Genomic DNA, 11,288 nt, shown 5'->3' with positions numbered 1-11,288 from the left:
TGTCTTGAGAGGAGGATATAACATGAACATCAACAAAAGATCATGGAATGTAGTTGAATTCAGTCGGGTGATGCTGAGGGAATTAGATTAGGAAATGAGACACTTAAAGCAGTAGGGGAGTTTTGCTATTTGGGGAGCAAAATAACTGATGATGGTCGAAGTAGAGAGGATATAAAATGTAGACTGGCAATGGCAAGGAAAGCGTTTCTGAAGAAGAAAAATTTGTTAACATCGAGTATAGATATAAGTGTCAAGAAGTCGTTTCTGAAAGTATTTGTATGGGGTGTAGCCATGTATGGAAGTGAAACATGGACGATATATAGTTTGGACAAGAAAAGAATAGAAGTTTTCGAAATGTGGTGCTACACAAGAATGCTGGAGATTAGATGGGTAGATAACGTAATTAATGAGGAGGTATTGAATAGAATTGGGGAAAAGAAGAGTTTGTGGCACAACTTGACAAGAAGAAGGGACCGGTTGGTAGGGCATGTTCTGAGGCGTCAAGGGATCACAAATTTAGCATTGGAGGGCAGCGTGGAGCGTAAAAATTGTAGAGGGAGACCGAGAGATAAATACACTAAGCAGATTCAGAAGGATGTAGGTTGCAGTACTGGGAGATGAAGAAGCTTGCACAGGATAGAGTAGCATGGAGAGCTGCATCAAACCAGTCTCAGGACTGAAGACCACAATAACAACAACAACAACAACAACAAGAACATACTTGCTCAAGTAACGAAAGTTTAATTACAGCTTCCTTTTATTGGCCTATGCCATGAGCTGCGGACAGGAAAGTAGTTTCTTCAAGAGATGAAAATTACTCAAAAATTGCTATGTACGAAATACAGATATGTGCGACCCGAATTATTATTTCTCTTATCGCTTATTTGAAAAATTCGTACGCGCGCGTGCGCGCGCATACACACACACACACACACACACACACACACACACACACAAAACGCAATGTACTTCGTTGGAGTCACGGTATTGCCCCAAAGTTCTCTTCCATGAGTTACGCGACACTGGTTATGGTTGCACTTTAGAATCCATTATTAAATTCAATTGATCGGTCATATTAAGGAGAAGGTACACAAGTGCCGCCTTGTGCCACTAATTCAACCGCACATTTCTGCCTGAAACCGTCGGTGGCTGGGAGTAATTACTCCATCAGCATACACCAACTGAAGCAAGGCGCCGTAATCACGATTTACTGCCCGAGTTGCTAACATAAATTTCATCTTCCGGCACCAATTACAGGCGAGCTCAAGAGCTCCGCCTCTTGCACAAATACAGTTTCCCATCAACCAATCTGAAATTACTAGATACATAGAACAGCGTATCATCTCTATGATATGTCAGCTGTTTGTTTTATTAACCATTACTGTCATCTTGCTTTATTCGCCAAAGCTAATTAACTTCGCCAAATACAGCTTTTATGTATTTGTAGCTATTTTGATTAATGTTGATCAAACACGCAGCGAATATAAAATAAATTAATAGGCACCTCTTTAAAAAAAAGCATCTAAGTCACTTTGGAGTGATGTAGGTGGTACAGAAGTGCTCAGCCTCCACCAGTGATGTAAGTCATGGCAGTGATGCGTTTTTGTGCCAGTCGGTTGTATGGAATCAGTACGGGAACATGGGTCGACGTGGAGACGTGGCAGAATTGCAGAAATGATTTTTATCTTGTATTTGCAACTATTTTGAATTTCTGAAAATTTACCTTGTGGAACACAGCTTTGTCCCGTAGTGAAATATGGGTAGTGGGAAAACAGAAGAGGATCGAAGCTTTTGAGATGTAGTACTATAGAAGAATGTTGAAAATTGGGTGGACTGATAAGGAATGAGGGGGTTCTCTGGAGAATCGGCGAGGAAAGGAATATATTGAAAATACTGACAATAAGAAGGGAATGGATGATAGGACATCTGTTAAAACATCGGGAAATGACTTCCATGTGTAAGTAGGCTGTTTAGGTTTTTATGTTGGTAACGTGACGTAGCGCTCTGTATGAAAATCACTGGCTGTGCTGTGTGCAGTCTGTGGCTGGTTGGCAATGTTGGAATATTCGCTATTGTAGTGTTTGGCAGTTGGATGTGAACAGCGCGTAGCGTTGCGCAGTTGGAGGTGAGCCGCCAGCAGTGGTGGATGTCGGGAGAGAGATGGCAGAATTTTGAGAGAGGACGATCTGGACGTGTGTCCATCAGAATGAGTAAAATTTTAATACAGTATATCATGAACTGATATATATCAGGACTTTTGAATATTATTAAGGTAAATACATTGTTTGTTCTCTATCAAAATCTTTCATTTGCTAACTATGCCTATCAGTAGTTAGTGCCTTCAGTAGTTAGAATCTTTTATTTAGCTGGCAGTATTGGCGCTCGCTGTATTGCAGTAGTTCGAGTAACGAAGATTTCTGTGAGGTAAGTGATTCGTGAAAGGTATAGGTTATTGTTAGTCAGGGCCATTCTTTTGTAGGGATTATTGAAAGTCAGATTGCGTTGCGCTAAAAATATTGTGTGTCAGTTTAGTGTTGATCAAAATAAGTAAAGAGAGAAATGTCTGAGTACGTTCAATTCTGCTCAGCTGTTTGAAAATCAAATAACGTAAGAGGTTTATCAGCACAGTAACTCATCAGTTTTTCTACGGGGAGGTTTCAGATGTTACTAGAGCGAGCTATAGAGGATAGAAACCCCAGAGGGTGACAGAGACTGGAATATATCCAGTGAAGAGCTGAGGACGTAAGCTGCAAGTGCTACTCTGACAGAAAGAGGTTGGCAGAGGAGAGCAATATTGCTTACTTTACTGAACAAAATCTCTCAGCGCTCTGTCCTATTGAACAGATGTCCGTATGTCCATCAGCTTAATGACAACGCAACGCGCTTTTGATATGAACTGGCTGCTAATCGTTAGGTGTACTGGTTTCTGGTTCACATGACTTTAAGCACTATAGGACTTAACTGTTATCTGGAATAATGTATGGGAATGAGATGGTATACATAAAATGCATACATAATTTCTGCGTTGCTCTTTTCTCTTCTTGTTCCTAATCTAAATTGTCCATGAATAAAGACTATTATAAACGTGCTATTTGGCAGGTGTACAAAGATTGCAAAATACGGAAGACAAGTTGAAAAACATAAAAAGGATTTCGGAACGAGTAGGAAAATATTATGACACAATGAAATAAAATGTCAATAACTTACCGTAGCTCACTAGCCCCATTTGGTCATAAATGCGTAAAGTGAAAATGGGATTGCAGCAGCGTCAGCTCCAGGCTTGTGCGGGTGTTGTGTTTCGCGAATTGTAACATAGCTATTACAATGTTGCTAGATGGACGAACTTCGTACTGCGTGGAAATAATTAATGTAGTAGTACTGAGGCAGTAATGTGTCGCAAGCGTTAACATATAGGCAGACGCCGAAGTGTTCAATGATATGACAACAGCCGTAGCACAAGCCAAGCATGCACAGCTCGAAAGAGTATATATAGGGTGAATCACCTAAATCTTGCACCGCAAATTTTGCGGAAATCGAAAGTGCTATTGATGTACGAATTTCATAAAATGAATTAATAACCAGGGGTTATTAGTATTAGCCAATCAACAAATTGCAATAATACTTAGTGTATCTTTGTGCAAACATACACTTTTTAGAAGGAATCATGTCTATGGACATTAAAGAACTAAAAGTAGGACAAATTAGAATGTCATTGTTGTTTATTGCAGGATTCTAGTGCCAGTCGTGTAGGAGGTACGGTATTTTGAAAAGTTCCCACACTGACACTTGTACAAGAACTGTGGTATTACAGACTAAGGAACAAATGCAAACAATAGCCATGTGGATTCTAACCGGTAAAGAGACAATTGACCATCTCAGGTTGTGTTCAAAATGACCACTGGTAGCGGCAATAAATGCGTATGGAATGACTGCTGCACACGTGCTAACATTTTAGCACAGATGCCAAAGCAGGCTCTAGTAGTACGTCGTTGATATAATCAGATGAAGTTGGTGTGTCCTTGTAGCAGCATCTTCCAGCTTTCCACACAGGAAAAGACTACAGGTGTAAAATCCAGGGAATGGACCGAACAAGGTATGAGTCCTCTGAAGACATGCTGTATTACTTTGTGCACTATGGGCTGCACAGCTATCACGCTTGTACGACAGGTTCCTCTTAGTCTGCAGTGGAATATCTTGTAGCACCCATGCAAGATGGTCTGTTACGAGGCTGGGATACTTGCGCACGTGCAGTGTTCCCCGTATGGAACACGGGCCTATCAGTTCACTGTCCCACACCACACTTTTACACGTCATGAACGCTGATGTTCCACTTGACTAAGCCAACGGGGATGGTAAACTGTCCAATAGTGCAGGTTTCAGTGGTATACCTGGCCATGATTGGTAAGTGTGGTCTCATCACGTAACAAGATACACGATACATCTGGAGTATCCTGTATTAATTCCCATGTACAGAATTTAACACGATTCTCATAATCGTTTCATGCGGTTCTTGATGGAGAAAGAGGTTATAGGGATGGAAACTGTGTCGGTGGAGAATGTATGGGACACTTGTCTAACTCATACCACTTCTTCGTGCGATTACGCGGGAGATAACGTGTGGGTCAACTCCAACAGCAGCAAGAATAATAATTTCCCCTTCTTCTGTTGTCAGTTGTTTCCTTCTGGTAAGCTGTCTAGGTGTTATACTACGAGATTTATGTAACTGGTTGAGGTAGTTTGCTGAGGTGGTTGAATTATATTGGGATACCTTGCCACATACGCCGTACAAGAACGAGCTGCATTCTTCCTACACTATGTATATACCATGAATATATAGGCTTTTTCTGCATTAGTAAATCCCATCGTCCACTCACGACCTACTGCGTGGACTGTCATATTCTAACTGACTACCAAGTCGCAGTGCACTCAAGGAATTCACAAGCACACTGTAAGCAAACATAAAAACATCGTACCTTGCAAACTTTCCAAAATACGATAGCTCGTAAACCACTCAAATTAAACTCCTGCATATATATTAAGATGGTATCTGTTCTTTCGGATATGTCCGAAAGAACAGATACCATCTTCATATATGTACAGTTAAGGCTTACCGGCCATTTGACCATCTTCTTCTGTGCAGATGCACAGACAGTGCCCGAACTCTTACGTGAATCGGCAGTAAAGCCACGAGTAATGAGTAGAATGGAATGGGCAGGGGCACTATGAATATAGTGCGGGACAATAATTTTGGAATGTGGGTCTCATGGGAGGTGTGCCAGAGGTAAGTCCCTGCAGTCGCACTGTCCTCTGTGTTTTCGGTGACTCAAAATGTTCAAATGTGTGTGAAATCTTATGGGACCTAACTGAGAAGCTCATCAGTACCTAAGCTTACACACGACTTAACCTAAATTAACCAAAGGACAAACACACACACCCATGCCCGAGGGAGGACTCGAACCTCCGCCGGGACCAGCACCACAGTCCATGACTGCAGCGCCTTAGACCACTTCGGTGGCTCAGATGGATAGAGCGTCTGCCATGTAAGCAGGAGATCCCAGGTTCGAGTCCCGGTCGGAGTACACTTTTTCAACTGTCCCCGTTGACTTATATCAACGCCTGTATGCAGCTAGGGATATTCATTTCATTGTAAACTCCTGCAATAAACATCACTGACATTCTAATTTAACCTACATTAAGTTTGTTACTGTTAATAGGCTTTGTTTCATTTAAAGAAGCGCATGTTTGCTCAACAATGAACTTTCTAAGAATTGTTACAACCTGTTGATTGGCTAACATTACAAGCCTCTGACTACCAATCAATTCTGTGAAAACCGCATATGAACAGCACTTTCCATTTCCGAAATATTTACTGTGCAAGTTTTAGGTTATTCGCCCTGTATACCCACGGCATTTGTACTGAAATCACTTCTGTAACCACCGCAGCCCGCCCCGAAGCTGTTCGATCCTGGTGCCACTGCTACAGCGGGCCAATGCTGGACATAAGCGGCCAAAGACACTACCAGCTAGGGCATAACCACCTATGGCAAGCTAACATACACCAGCAAGCGACAAACGTCGGCAAGCCCCTGAATATCAGCAACATTGACTGGAAATTACCAGCTGCTATTAGAGCCCTACCAACAGGCCACAGCAGGGAAAGCAACGAGCTCGCTCACTGACGCCCAAGCAAATCGCCAACGTCACCCTACACTGTGAAGCCGATGTATGACCCATCGGACACAAAAACGACGATAAACCTGTTTCAGGTTGCTGACGCTGATCGAGAGGCAGCGACCGAACAACAGCACCTCACAACGTCAAAGTTATCGACATGCATGATACCCACTACTAACAAAGCCTACCCTAGCACGACCTATCGCAGGCAGCTAGACATTCGCTACTGCTCTTATCACCCGACCGAACTATGGCAGAGGTTTTTTTCCTCTTGGCTCTTGCCTTGGCACTTTTTTTCCTGTGCCTCTCAAACCGCTACCCTTCGTTCGACTTCGAGCCAATCTATCTCCAGATGAGCAAGTATTAATGGTTAACCTTAACCAGACTTACGCAAACATCACAGTACCCACATCCTGCGACACCTCACTCTAGTGAAAACTAATCCTTATGCAGAGATTGCAGTAGACCTTTTGAGTTGACCATAATGCCAGTGTGGCCGTGGAGGTGCTCCACCTCTGTTAAAAAAAAAAAAAAAGTAGCAGTTCGCCGACCAGTAGAACACTTCCCGCTAGGTCCTGGATCTGCCGCCTTGCGACAATTCGGGTAGGTGGGGCGAGGAGGACGCTTCTGCAGCTCGAGGGCCTTTCTGTGGCCGCTGAATACGGAGAAGCGCCATTGGCGGAGGAGGTTGCGGCGTGAAGACCATAGCCAGTCGATGCCCCTCTCTGTCAGGAATCCTGGGCGTCAACAGTATCTGAGGCAGCTGCCATCCTGTACTGCGCCGTGGCAAGATGAAATAATATAGAACATTGAATATTTGTATTTGCAGACTTTGCCGCCATCCGGCGTCGTCCAGCCATACCCAGCTACCGACCCTGCACAGTGGCATCTACATAGCGGTACCATTGGCCACGACCTAATGTACCTAGTGTACTAAAAATGGCAAAATATTTACACAAGCGCACAATGAAAATAAAGTATGACACATGCAGACTTCCGCTCATTGGTAAGATATTAGGAAAATACAGTCAGCCTACAAAGGAGACATTTCCAGACCACTATTAAAATAGTTCACAACGTTGGTGGTCGCCGCATCGAGTAGCTGCTGTAATGCATCAGTTCAGTTTTTGGGTTCTTTTTTGTTTTGGAATAATGTAAACAGGTGATATGTAACTGTTAATACAAATAAATATGCTTGATAAATGGATGTTCGCTATATTTCCTTTCGAAATGTTCCCTAATAACTGCACTGCGTTACGCCTAATTCAATTGCTATAGCAGAATCAATGATTTAAACATTTGAACTGAAAACTTATGGACGAAAAGGTGATAATGGACGTAATCAAAGAAGGGCACGCTGAATTGTCATAGGTTTGTTTGACTGTCGGGCAGGCGTCACAGAAATCTCAAAAAACTGAACAGACAAGACTGTTGACGAGATACGTCAATTATCCCACGAAAGCCAATTTACGAAGTTTGAAGAAACTGTATGAAGTGAAGGAGCTAGGAATATGTTACAGCGTCGTACATGTGACACCTGTAGGTACCACTATTACAAAGTTAGATCAATTAAATCGCACACAGGGACATTAAAGCGGTCATTCTTCCCATGATCTGTACTTGAATGAAATGGGTAGAAACGGAAATATATGGTATAATGGGAAATACCTTTCACCATTCACTTTACAGTGGTTTGTAGGCTATGAATGTAAATTTAGGTAATGTTCTCTTAAAATATGGCTTATTGATTTGCATGACTGAAGGGCAGTACCTTCTAACATTCTCCTTTATGTGTTTTGTGTTGTTAAGAAAAATGGTTCAAATGGCTCTAAGCTTTATGGGACTTAACATCTAAGGTCAACAGCCCCCTAGACATACAACTACTTAAACCTAACGACATCACACACATGCATTCCCGAACGAGGATTCGAACCTGAGACTGTAGCAGCAGCGCGGTTCCGGACTGAAGCGCCTAGAACCTCTGTGGCCGGCTGTTGTTAAGATTCGTCATTAGGACCAAGGCATCACACTCTGCATTTGTTCGTTATTTTATTCAACAATGCAGGTTACCAGATATATTAACACGTATTTAAAACAACTGTATGGATCTATTAGATTTTAGACAAGCCCCACTGTGCATGCAGCTGCAAACAGTCGTGCCTCCAAATACGTTTATATCAACCTCTAGTAAATGGTCAGAGAATAGAGTCTGTGGTTAGACAGTACAAACATGATGAGACACTGACGCTACGATAAAAGCTGCACTCTGTTGACGTCTTTGACAGATGATTAAAAGAAGGCTGGATTTAACGATTTCAGTCTTGAAATACACTATGTGATCGAAAGTATCCGGACACTTGGCTGAAAATGACTTACAAGTTCGTGGGGACCTCCATCGGTAATTCTGGAATTCAATATGGTGTTGGTCCACCCTTTGCCTTGATGACAGCTTCCACTCTCACAGGCACACTCTCAATCAGGTTCTGGAAGGTTTCTTGAGGAATGGCAGCCTATTTTTCACGAAGTGCTGCACTGAGGAGAGGTATCGATGTCGGTCGTTGAGGCCTGGCACGAAGTCGGCGTTCCAAGGCATCCCAAAGGTGTCTATAAGATTCAGGTCAGGACTCTGTGCAAAAAAATGGCTCTGAGCACTATGGGACTAAACTGCTGAGGTCATCAGTCGCCTAGAACTGAGAACTACTTAAACCTAACTAACCTAAGGACATCACACACAACCATGCCCGAGGCAGAATTCGAACCTGCGACCGTAGCGGTCGCGCGGTTCCAGACTGTAGCGCCTAGTACCGCTCGGCCACTCTGGCCGGCGTCTCTGTGCAGACCAGTCCATTACAGGGATGTTATTCTCGTGTAACCACTCCGACGCAGGCCGTGCCTTATGAACAGGTGTTCGATCATGTTGAAAGATGCAATCGCCATCTCCGAATTGCTCTTCTACAGTGGGAAGCACGAAGGTGCTTAAAATATCAATGTAGACTTGTGGTGTGATAGTGCCACGCAAAACAACAAGGGGTGCAAGCCCCCTCCACGAAAAACACGACCACACCATAACACCACCGACTCCGAATTTTACTGTTTGGCGCTACACACGTTGGCAGATGAAGTTCACCGGGCATTCGCCATAGACACACCCTGCTACCAGCTCGACCTATTGTGTACCGTGACTCGTCACTCCACACAACGTTTCGCCACTGTTCAATGATCCATTGTTTACGCTCATTACACCAAGCGAGGCGTCGTTGGGCATTTACCGGCTTGATGTGTGCCTTATGAGCAGCAGCTCGACCATGAAATCCAAGTTTTGTCACTTCCCACCTAACTGCCATAGTATTTGCAGTCTATCCTGATGCAGTTTGGAATTCCTGTGTGATGATCTGGATAGATGTCTGCCTCTTACACATTACGAGCCTCTTCAACTGTCGGCGGTCTCTGTCAGTCAACAAACGAGATCGGCCTGTACGATTTTGTGCTGTACGTGTCCCTTCACGTTTCCACTTCACTATTACGTCGGAAACAATGGACCTAAGGATGTTTAGGTGTGTGGAAATCTCGCGTACAAACGTGTGACACAAGTAACACCCAATCACCAGACCACGTTCGAAGTCCGTGAGCTCCGCGGAGTGTCCCATTCTGCTCTCTCACGATCTCTAATGACTACTGATGTCGCTGATGTGGAGTACCTGACAGTAGGTGGCAGCACAATGCACCCAATATGAAAAACGTATGGTTTTGGGGGTGTCCGGGTACTTTGAGCACATAGTGTATTTTTGAATTCTGCATCTCATTTTGTTGACTCTCGAAGACAGTACTAAAGTGGCACTTAGCTCATCAGCATGATCAGAGGGCTGAGCTGCTTCTTTTACTTGCCTACCTCTGAACTGTAAATAGCATAGCTGGTATATATTTATTGTCGGTCTATGCACAACTGACTCCGTTTTGCATCTGCTTGTAGGCACTAATCCTTTACGGAATCGGGCATTATTTTTACAGAGTGTTCAGAAATTCCTATTCCAACCTTCTAGGAGTTGTAGAGGGGAGTGAGTACATATTCTGAATAGGTTCAAAATGGTTCAAATGGCTCTGAGCACTATGGGACTTAACATCTGAGGTCATCAGTCCCCTAGAACTTAGCACTACTTAAAGCTAACTAACCTAAGGACATCACACACATCCATGTCCGAGGCAGGATTCGAACCTGCGACCGTAGCAGTCGTGCGGTTCCGGACTGAAGCGCCTAGAACCGCTCGGCCACCGCGGCCGGCTTCTGAATAGGGACCTACGTCCGGAAACGTACCGTTTCCGTTATAACGGTTTCACTTCAGATGTTTAACATTTCCACCTCTGCGGAGGGAAAGAGGTAAGTATCAGAGTTACTTGTCCTGGTATACAACAGGGTAGACTCCTACGTACTACGCCTTGTGAGGTCGTATGCAAAGTTTAATTTACGATAGTCCTGTAGAGACAGGGGAAGATCTGCTGGCACGACTTTTGGCCGCTTTACTAGGAACTAAAGAGACACCAGAGAGTGTGTACCAGAACACTGTGCATAGGTGCAGTGTCTGTTACTACGTTGGTGGTCGCCGCATCGAGTAGCTGCTGTAATGCATAAGTTTAGTTTTTGGGTTCTTTTTTGTTTAGGAATAATGTAAACAGGTGATATGTAACTGTTAATACAAATAAATATGCGTATGTGATAAATGGATGTTCGCTATATTTCCCTTCGAAATGTTCCCTAATAACTGCACTGCGTTACCCCTAATTCAATTCCTACAGCAGAATGAATGATTTAAACATTTGAACTGAAAACTTTCTAGGACGGAAACGGTACTTTTCCGGACTGGTGTTCCTAATCAAAGTATCACGTATGTACTCAGTCCCCTCCACAAGCCCTATAATTTTTAACGGGAATTTCCGAACACAATTTATATACGACGTGGAGTGCCTATGATATTAATGGGCCATTTTAATTCACCCTCAGCCAAGGTGCCGAGGGGTTCTGTCATATAATCGGATAAGTCTGTCAGTAATCGCACGCAGTTTGTCGTTTACGTGCAGGAAAGTTGTCATGCTGTTGTATCTCTTGCACTTGGAACACA

At 43.5% G+C, this 11,288-nt stretch overlaps 1 non-coding gene across 1 annotated transcript; it reads left to right on the top strand.

Annotated features, from left to right (window-relative positions):
• Positions 1–5,505: 5,505 nt before the first annotated feature.
• Positions 5,506–5,579, top strand: Trnat-ugu. The gene has a single exon. It is a non-coding gene; the product is annotated as a tRNA-Thr (tRNA).
• The last annotated feature ends 5,709 nt before the right edge of the window (positions 5,580–11,288 follow it).

Source organism: Schistocerca piceifrons, chromosome 6, assembly GCF_021461385.2.
Source record: "Schistocerca piceifrons isolate TAMUIC-IGC-003096 chromosome 6, iqSchPice1.1, whole genome shotgun sequence".
Classification (NCBI taxonomy): domain Eukaryota; kingdom Metazoa; phylum Arthropoda; class Insecta; order Orthoptera; family Acrididae; genus Schistocerca; species Schistocerca piceifrons.
Note: the sequence above shows the minus strand (reverse complement) of the source record. Positions and strands in the feature narration are given on the sequence as shown.